Below are 8,222 nucleotides of genomic sequence, written 5' to 3' on the forward strand. Positions count from 1 at the left end.
CCCCCCCCCCCCCCCTCCTCCTGAGGACACCACAGAAGAAGAACCCCCAAGCCTGTGTGATTCTGCAGCCCATGTGGTTCCTATTACATGAAAACCCATTTAGCTGCAGTGTGCGCTGTAAATGTTGTTGGGGCCTCAACAATCTATATTCAACCCGATATCATTCAAAACAGTCAGTATTAATCATAATTATAAAAAAGCAGTACAGTATGGTAGACACGATGAGGTTGTCAGTGCAAACAGCAAAGTGTCCTAATGTATCACACATTACAGTGACAGTGACGTTTGAGCTCATTTTACGTTCCACATACTTTTCATGATGCACAACTCTTCAGAAGTAATGCTATTTTTATGTTCTTACTACTATATGGACATTTACAATGATGTTGTTGCTCCTCAAAATGTCAGAGTTGCAAATATAAAAACATTATGTTGTACCAACACTGAACTCTTATTCTTATTCTAATGGAAAAGGCCCACAGGGATCCTCGAAGTTTCATATTTTCAAATAATTTCAAAGACCAGTCACTGAATTTGCATTACATTATTTTCTACATAATATACAAATGATGTATTTATGAAATACTCTGGGTGTATGTGTGTCCGTATGCAGATGAGTACATGGCAATACTATTTATTTTAACAAAAACCAAATGCTCGCTGGGAAGAAGAAGATACGAGACAAAATGAACATGACTGACAAGTAAAGGAAGTAAACATCCGCTTTAGTATGCGTTTCCTTTGTCTAATCAAGTGAATATGCCGAGGTCAAGTATCAGAGGGCACAGCGGCGACGGACGGCTGCTCCCTCACGGCTTCATCACGTTTCTCTTGGAGCTTTTGTTGAGTGAACTGTTGTCTTTGTGCTATAAAACTGCCCGGAGTCAAAGCTAATGGCTGAGATTTGTTGACAAGCACCGCCCTGACCCTGTCGCTACCTAGCAACACACACACACACAAACACACACACACACACACACACACACACACAGCGTATGGTATAGCTATCCATTTAAAGGACTACTCCTCAGATTTCAGGAGACTTGAACTGACCAAACAGCAGTTGTGTTTGCAAATTTCCATTAAAATGGACACATTGTTAAGTCCTATTATTGAGCAGTTGGACAGACTGCTGGGATACAATAGTCTTATATGTATAAAAACTTTGTTTTATCTGGAAATTAGATTGAGGTAAAGATCTAATTTGCAAGTAAGACCTGAGTACAAAGACTAGAATAGTCAGAAAATGACATCACTTTACTGGTACGCAGCCTTTTGAACCAGGAACAACAACACTTCTGCCATATTACAGTATCACAACATACGGCGTATACTCTCGTATAACAATATTGACATAATAATGGCATATATTGCCCAGCGCTATGGATGTAAGTGTTTATGTGATTGTGTGTTTCTATCACTCTTTATCAACTTTGTTCCCTTTCTTGGTCCCACTCCCACTAAAGCCAAGCCAAAAAAAGTAACAATAATTGAAAAATAAATTACAATGGAAAGTGTGAGTCAGTCCACTTTTCAGCCGTCACATACAGCTGGTAAATCACCATCCTAACGCTGGCTAGAACAATACGCTGGCAGCCGGGCCAGAGTGAGGGGAACCACAGGTCTGTGGAAGGGGAGTGAACCCCCCCAACAGTGATCGCCCAGTCTCGTTTCATCAGAGTTTTGCGTTGCGGCTGTCCCAAAAATTACACTCGCCTTAGTTCTGGCTACTAACTCCAAAACATCAATCTTTCCGAGCTGCTACATCCATCTATCGACCATTTTGTCATATAAAATAACGTCAAGTCATTACAATTTCACACAGAACTGTATTACATCAATAGACCGCATTTTCCCTTGTGTCAAGCTCCACCGCTGCATAGTGGTTGTTCCTTTATATGATTTATGGAATCTGAACCATATTATCAACAAGAACAGACACATAAAGAGAAAGAGAAGATAGACTGATAGACTTCAACAGAGGAGTAAACTTGCACTAGGGATGGAGGGAAAAACATCGATACAGCATCGTATCGCGATATTCTTTGTGGCAATACTGTATTAATACACAGACAGCAAGTGTGGATCTTTTATTATATATTATATATGTGGTGGTCAGTTTGAAGTGAAATGATCCAACAGAGAAATGTTTCTTTTTAGATAAAACTGATGTTGACACAGGGAAAAATTAGAAGGTTATAATATATAATAATATAATACTCTACATAACCTAGAGTATCTTATTAGACTGTTCATTGGACCCACTTTTGCCCAGAGCTGAATTACTGGTTTTTGTATTTCACTTAACATTAAACATTTTCTAACTATCTTTACCAAGTCCTGGCTCCCACAGTCTCACTTTGCCAGACCTTCCTCCACAGTGCAGTGTAGGAGGGTCTGGCTCCTCCACGTGGTTTTCTTTGTAAAGAGCCTGGATCAAGAACCTTTGGGCTATGCAAATAAAATATACTCGACACTACTGAAGTTTTAGATTTATCCACCAACAATAACTATTTGACTTCTTTGTTTAGCCTCTATTTGATGTGATGGAGGAGGATAAGTTCACATAATGAGAGTCTGGTCTCGTACCATCTTCTTCCATATGCTGTTATAACAGCAACAACACATGGTGGGAGGTTAGCCCAGACATACAAAGAATCTTAGAAGACAATTGCACCACAATCATCAACAGGAATCCCTACGTGGATATTATACTGTGCAAACAAAGGTGACCCTGATTCTAGAAACCCAAATCCTCCAGACCTGGCATGCACTACACCAGGTCCGTGCCAGGGAATTAGAAAGCAAAAAGCTAAGCTGTCAGCAAAAGGAGGGAAGCAACCACTTCACTTTTGCCTACACAGCTGTGTAATCCAAAACATGTTGTCCCATACTCTCCTCTTAGGTCGAAAAACTGCAGCCTAAAGCATTTTCCTCGGTTACAGGCTTCAGGATCTGTGAAGAAAGTGCCATGTTGCAGCCGGCCTTTTCCCCAAAAGTGACAGCCATCAAACCTGCAAAATCCACCCTGCCGGCCGCCGCAGCCAACAACCAGAGTGCACGCAGGCAGGGACCAGCGTTACCCTGGGGTCAACATACCACGCTGTTTATGTGACGGGTTCAGTTTCTAAATGACATGTCTAGCATTACAGGAACAAAACCAGATCCTTTTTAGAGGATGGTTGGTCACATTCAACTTTTGAAGACAACGTGATAATACTTTTGCAGACACGTCTTCCTACATTTTATGGTTTTGAAAGATGAACTTTGGCTCCCAATATTTTCTTCATGTGACAATGGATACTATCTAAAAAGTGAGCCATAGTTTGACTGTGGAAACAGTCAGTGAAAATAATGTAAGAATAAAAGCAGAACAATATGTAGATATGATGGGCTTTCTCCTCTTTCATAGGTCCAGTTTGATTTGTTACATAAAAGTGTTCATCATCATTTTCCCACAAATAGCAGTTGGCGGACAGCTGTACAGGCGAGGTTGTAGGAACCTAGAGGAACCCACTGGGGAGAATATAACAGTCACTCACACCTCACATACTTCATCAACAAGAGGCATTCAATTGATCTAGTATGTTATTAATAATTAGACACGCACATTTATGACTAGGAGAGACAGTTGCCATTATGAGGTCTCTCAGATTTCCACATATACATGGAAGACTTTGCCTCAGCGTGTTATAGCGAGGCGGGCCATGAGGCTTGGAATGAAAGCAGCCTCTGGTTCATATCAACGGAACATGAACTGTCAGGAGAGAGAGGCCGAGGCCCCTCCTCGCACAGCTCAGGTTAGAGAACTAATATGAGAGGTCACTATTGTTGGTCTGGGGCTGTTCTGCATGGCTGGGACTTCAGGCCCCTCAGTTCCAGTTACGGGAATCTTAATCTGATTCCAAATCACAAGGTCCTGAATCAATTTCATTCCTGATTCGATTTTATTTTCAAATATCATATTCAATATCAATTAGGTTAGAAATATCCCAGTTACAATACCAATTCTGCTTGGATATGAAAGAGATTTTACAAGTGTTGCTGCGGTGGCAAGTAGGGCTGCTCGATTATGGAAAAAATAATAATGGTCAATATTAAAATCAGGCATATTTAACGGGATTACTTATTAATCTTTGGCTATAATGACTAGTGCCCAGGGGATAATCTTTTAGTGTTCTTAGTGTTTGGATCAGACTAGATTCTGTTTTACTACTGTTCAGCTAATACAGATGTCACGTACATAACGTTACACAGATAATGAATAATTCCAGATACATAACACAATATGCATCTCACATCACCGCTCACTATGACCACTACCAGCCTACTGATCGATTGTTGTTGAAATAACTCAACACACATATCAATTAGAATATTAACCGGGAAATATGGTTTTTCGAAAGTATAACGCTCCACAAGACCGGGCGGTCTCATGCACACACACACACACACACGCACACGCACGCCTTATAAAAAATAAATTCTAATATGTATATAAGATCTGTCAGTCTTCCTCTATCATAGACGTCAATTTATTTTTTCCTCTGTGGGTGCTCACGTGCAATCCATTTAAAAAAAAAAGTCAAATTGTTTTTGCATTTCAGAGCCTTAGGGCTATTAATTTGATAATAAAGCCATAAAGTAGGCTATATTTCAACTCAGGACAGCGCCACTTCTCACAAAAACAGATAGGATTCGATGTGTAGCTGACACGTAACGGCGGTCAGCGCTCCACCGCTCTACCTGGCACCACATTCTAAATGAATGGAGCCTACGGGCAGTCTGGCACACGGGGGGGGGGGGGTCAGTAATAACACCACAGCCCCAATAATACCTCAGCCCTTAATACCATTCTAATGTCTTTTATTTAATTCATTAGTTTTTAAGTAGAAAAATATAGTAGTAAAATACAAAGTGCTTAGGACGATGCACAGTGATGAACATGTACACGTAAAAATGAGGGCTAACTTCCATTTGTAGTCCATTAAGCAGGTTAAAGTTACCAAAAAAAAAGACATGAAATACAATAGTAACATTTAGTATATAAACACTAAGAAACAAAAGTTAGTAGATGTTAAAATGTTTAACGTCTTTAAAATAAGGGAGGTTCAAGATGCCAGGCTATTTGCATCTTTCTCACTCTTTTAAAACGTCATTTGACTCACTGCTGGAATCAAACGGGTGTTTTGCGACTGTTTTGCGAACCTCTTTGGAAAAGGGTTCATCCGAGCAGCAGAAAGTGTGTGTGGTGTGTGTGTGTGTGTGTGTGTGTGTGTGTGTGTGACAGATGTGCTAAGATTAGCCGAGGATGGCAGACGAGCCGCGCAACCCCAAAGTCCCACAGAGACGTCCAGAGAACACACAGTGACCTAGACTCACTGAGTTTAGACAGAGACGCACACTAGCAGAAGGAGACATATAACAGAATGAGACACAACACTGGCATACCACACATATGGCTGGGCTATATAACCATATTACATCCTGAGGTGGAAAGGTAGAAATTACACTTAGGTTACTGTAATGGAGTAGTTTTTACTTAGTTTTTTTACTTGTGGTTTTTAAAATCTGTACTTTAACTAAGTATGTATTATTTGCTGTGTTACATTTTAAATCGGATCCATTACTAAGTAAAAAAACCTGTCACCAAACTCCAATCCAGAGCAGGATGTGTGTGAGGGGGTGTCTGACTGCGTGTTAACCACTGCTCACGAACACACATTCATTGTCCCTTGTTAGGGGGGGGGGGCTTGGGAGACGTTTGGGTTTAAGAAGGGGGGGGGGGGGGGGGGGGGGACTGAGAAGTTGTCGATCTGCAGCACCTTTAATTGGAAGACGTTTGCACTCTTTCCACCTCTGATTATACACTGAAGGTATTGATGTATGAGACTAGATATTGTCTTAAATTCTGGATATTGTTATAGGGTACAAGTGTCTTCAAACGCTGCATTACAGGAAAGTCATGTCATTTTCTGAACTTAGTCAATATATCAACATTACTGATGATAATTTATCAATATCTCATTGTGTAAATATCTTGTGAAAGCACCACTAGTCAACACTACAATATCATCGCAATATCGCCATAGATGTATTTGGTCAAACTATTGTGATATCGCACTTTTTCCATATCGCCCAACTCCACCAAATACACAAACACTCAACCTTCCAGTGCTAAAACACCTTGGGACTCGTTCATTAACTCACTCAGTCGGCCCCTCAGGAGCCAGCCCTGAGAGTGCTGAATTGTGGAAGACGCTGGTCTTGTTACACTGCTTAGTGCTGAACTTTGACTGGTAGAAGGCTTCTGAACTCTGGCTCCCCGCCCCAGAGGACACTTCCCAGACATGAGCGCTAGTTAGAAAGAAACCAAACAATGCTTGGGATTGTGTTTTAATACATATTTTCTTTGTTGTAAGGTGTTTGTTTTTAGGTTTACTTAAGTACATTACTGGAGTACATGAACTTCCACCACTGAGCTTAGCTTAGCATCGAGACTGGAAGCAGGGGGAAACAGCTAGCCTGCCTGAGTACAAATGCAGAAGAAAAGTATTTCTTTTGTGGCTCCCACTGAGGAGTTTATTTTCAGGCTGAGGTCAAAATTAAACCTGTAATTTCGTTTTTGCCTCTGTCTTCATTGTCAAATAAAAAAAACCAACCTTGTTCTCAAGTTAGCCCCAGCTGCTCCCTCACTCAGCAGGAACAGCTAAAGCGACCACTGTGTGTCGGAGCTTCAAAGAAAACAGGGCTGAAGAGTGCTGACAGTCCTGCAGCACGGTGAAAAGGGTGTTTAATTCAAGCCGCTGAAAGCTGATAGATGTAGGTACAGCACAGAAAAGACCACAGGGGAGCTAGCTAGACACACACACACACACACACACACACACACACAGAAGAGTACTTCCTATGGCCAAACACCTGATATAGCACTGTGAACCCATTTCTGAGACCTCAGTAAGAGGAGCCTCTCCTCTGGCCTGATGGGTAGACTGAGGTACTACCACTGCCACGGTACAGCCTCATTTCCCACTGAGGCTGAAATGCACTCAAGTTGCTCTGGGTATTTGGAACAAATCACATCCATCATCCATCAAATCAGCTCCAACCAAACTAAAAGACAAATTATGCATTGCAAACAATTTGACAAACCCAACTTACTTTATTTTAGTCCTAAAATTCTTTGTCTCATGTTATTTCTGTTAATGATTTATGTATCCACTTAGCACGTATCCACTTAGGACATTAGCACCCGCCAACCCACAGAATGCGGGCAGATTTCAGCAGTGGCGTGCCTTTATATTCTAACACTGGTGGCTCGTGTACACACTGTGCCTCCGCCCGACACAGGAACACAGCTGAGACCCGGTGTGACCCCACGGCAGGAGTACATTGGTGGCACACCAGACCATGAAGCCGCGGTACCGTCAAATATCCCCCAGAGCTCCGTTCAACGCTCGCACACAACTTGACAAGCCGAGGAAACGGTCGCGTCTGTACAGGTTTGTAGAAGAAGTAAAGAGAAATTAGCTGAATATTTGATGACTGCAGTAAACATTTTAAATAGTCTTGACTTGGGTGTTTACAGCGCTCATTTACATTTAAAAGGGTTGTTCATTTTAGCACACCACCCAGTCAACTTTATTCAAATATAACTTTATCCACCAGGATGCAGTATCCTGGGTCCTTGGAATAATTTGCCTTTAAAATTAAAAATGTGCCTGCCTCTATGAGAATTTAACATAGGGGGGGTGTATACTTACGCCCCCTGTATTTTAACATAGGGGGGTGTATACTTATGCCCCCTGTATTTTAACATAGGGGGGTGTATACTTATGCCCCCTGTATTTTAACATAGGGGGGTGTATACTTATGCCCCCTGTATTTTAAGGAAGAACGTTTATTTTTTTACAATACATTATTCATTCATAAAGAAAATTGGTGTCCTTAAAATGTTGGATTTTCCCAAAAATGTTTAATTAAGACATTAGGATGAATTTCCAAAAGATTTTTTTTTCTCTTTGTAATCAACCAACTTTAGCATGGGGGTGTAAACGTTCTCACCCCAATGTACCTCCCCGGTATTGATAATCACACCTTCCATTCAAGAAGATACAGCTGAAATCTGAGGAGTAGTCCTTTAAATAGACAGCTATACCATACGCTATGTATGTGTGTGTGTGTGTGTGTGTGTGTGTGTGTGTGTGTGTGTGTGTGTGTGT

At 41.3% G+C, this 8,222-nt stretch overlaps 1 protein-coding gene across 12 annotated transcripts in view; it reads right to left on the reverse strand.

Annotated features, from left to right (window-relative positions):
* The window catches only part of pard3ab (par-3 family cell polarity regulator alpha, b), a 229,154-nt gene that overhangs the window by 146,891 nt on the left and 74,041 nt on the right, over positions 1-8,222 (reverse strand). The gene's annotated exons all lie outside the window — the stretch shown is intronic.

Source organism: Etheostoma cragini, chromosome 12 (genome assembly GCF_013103735.1).
Source record: "Etheostoma cragini isolate CJK2018 chromosome 12, CSU_Ecrag_1.0, whole genome shotgun sequence".
NCBI lineage: Eukaryota > Metazoa > Chordata > Actinopteri > Perciformes > Percidae > Etheostoma > Etheostoma cragini.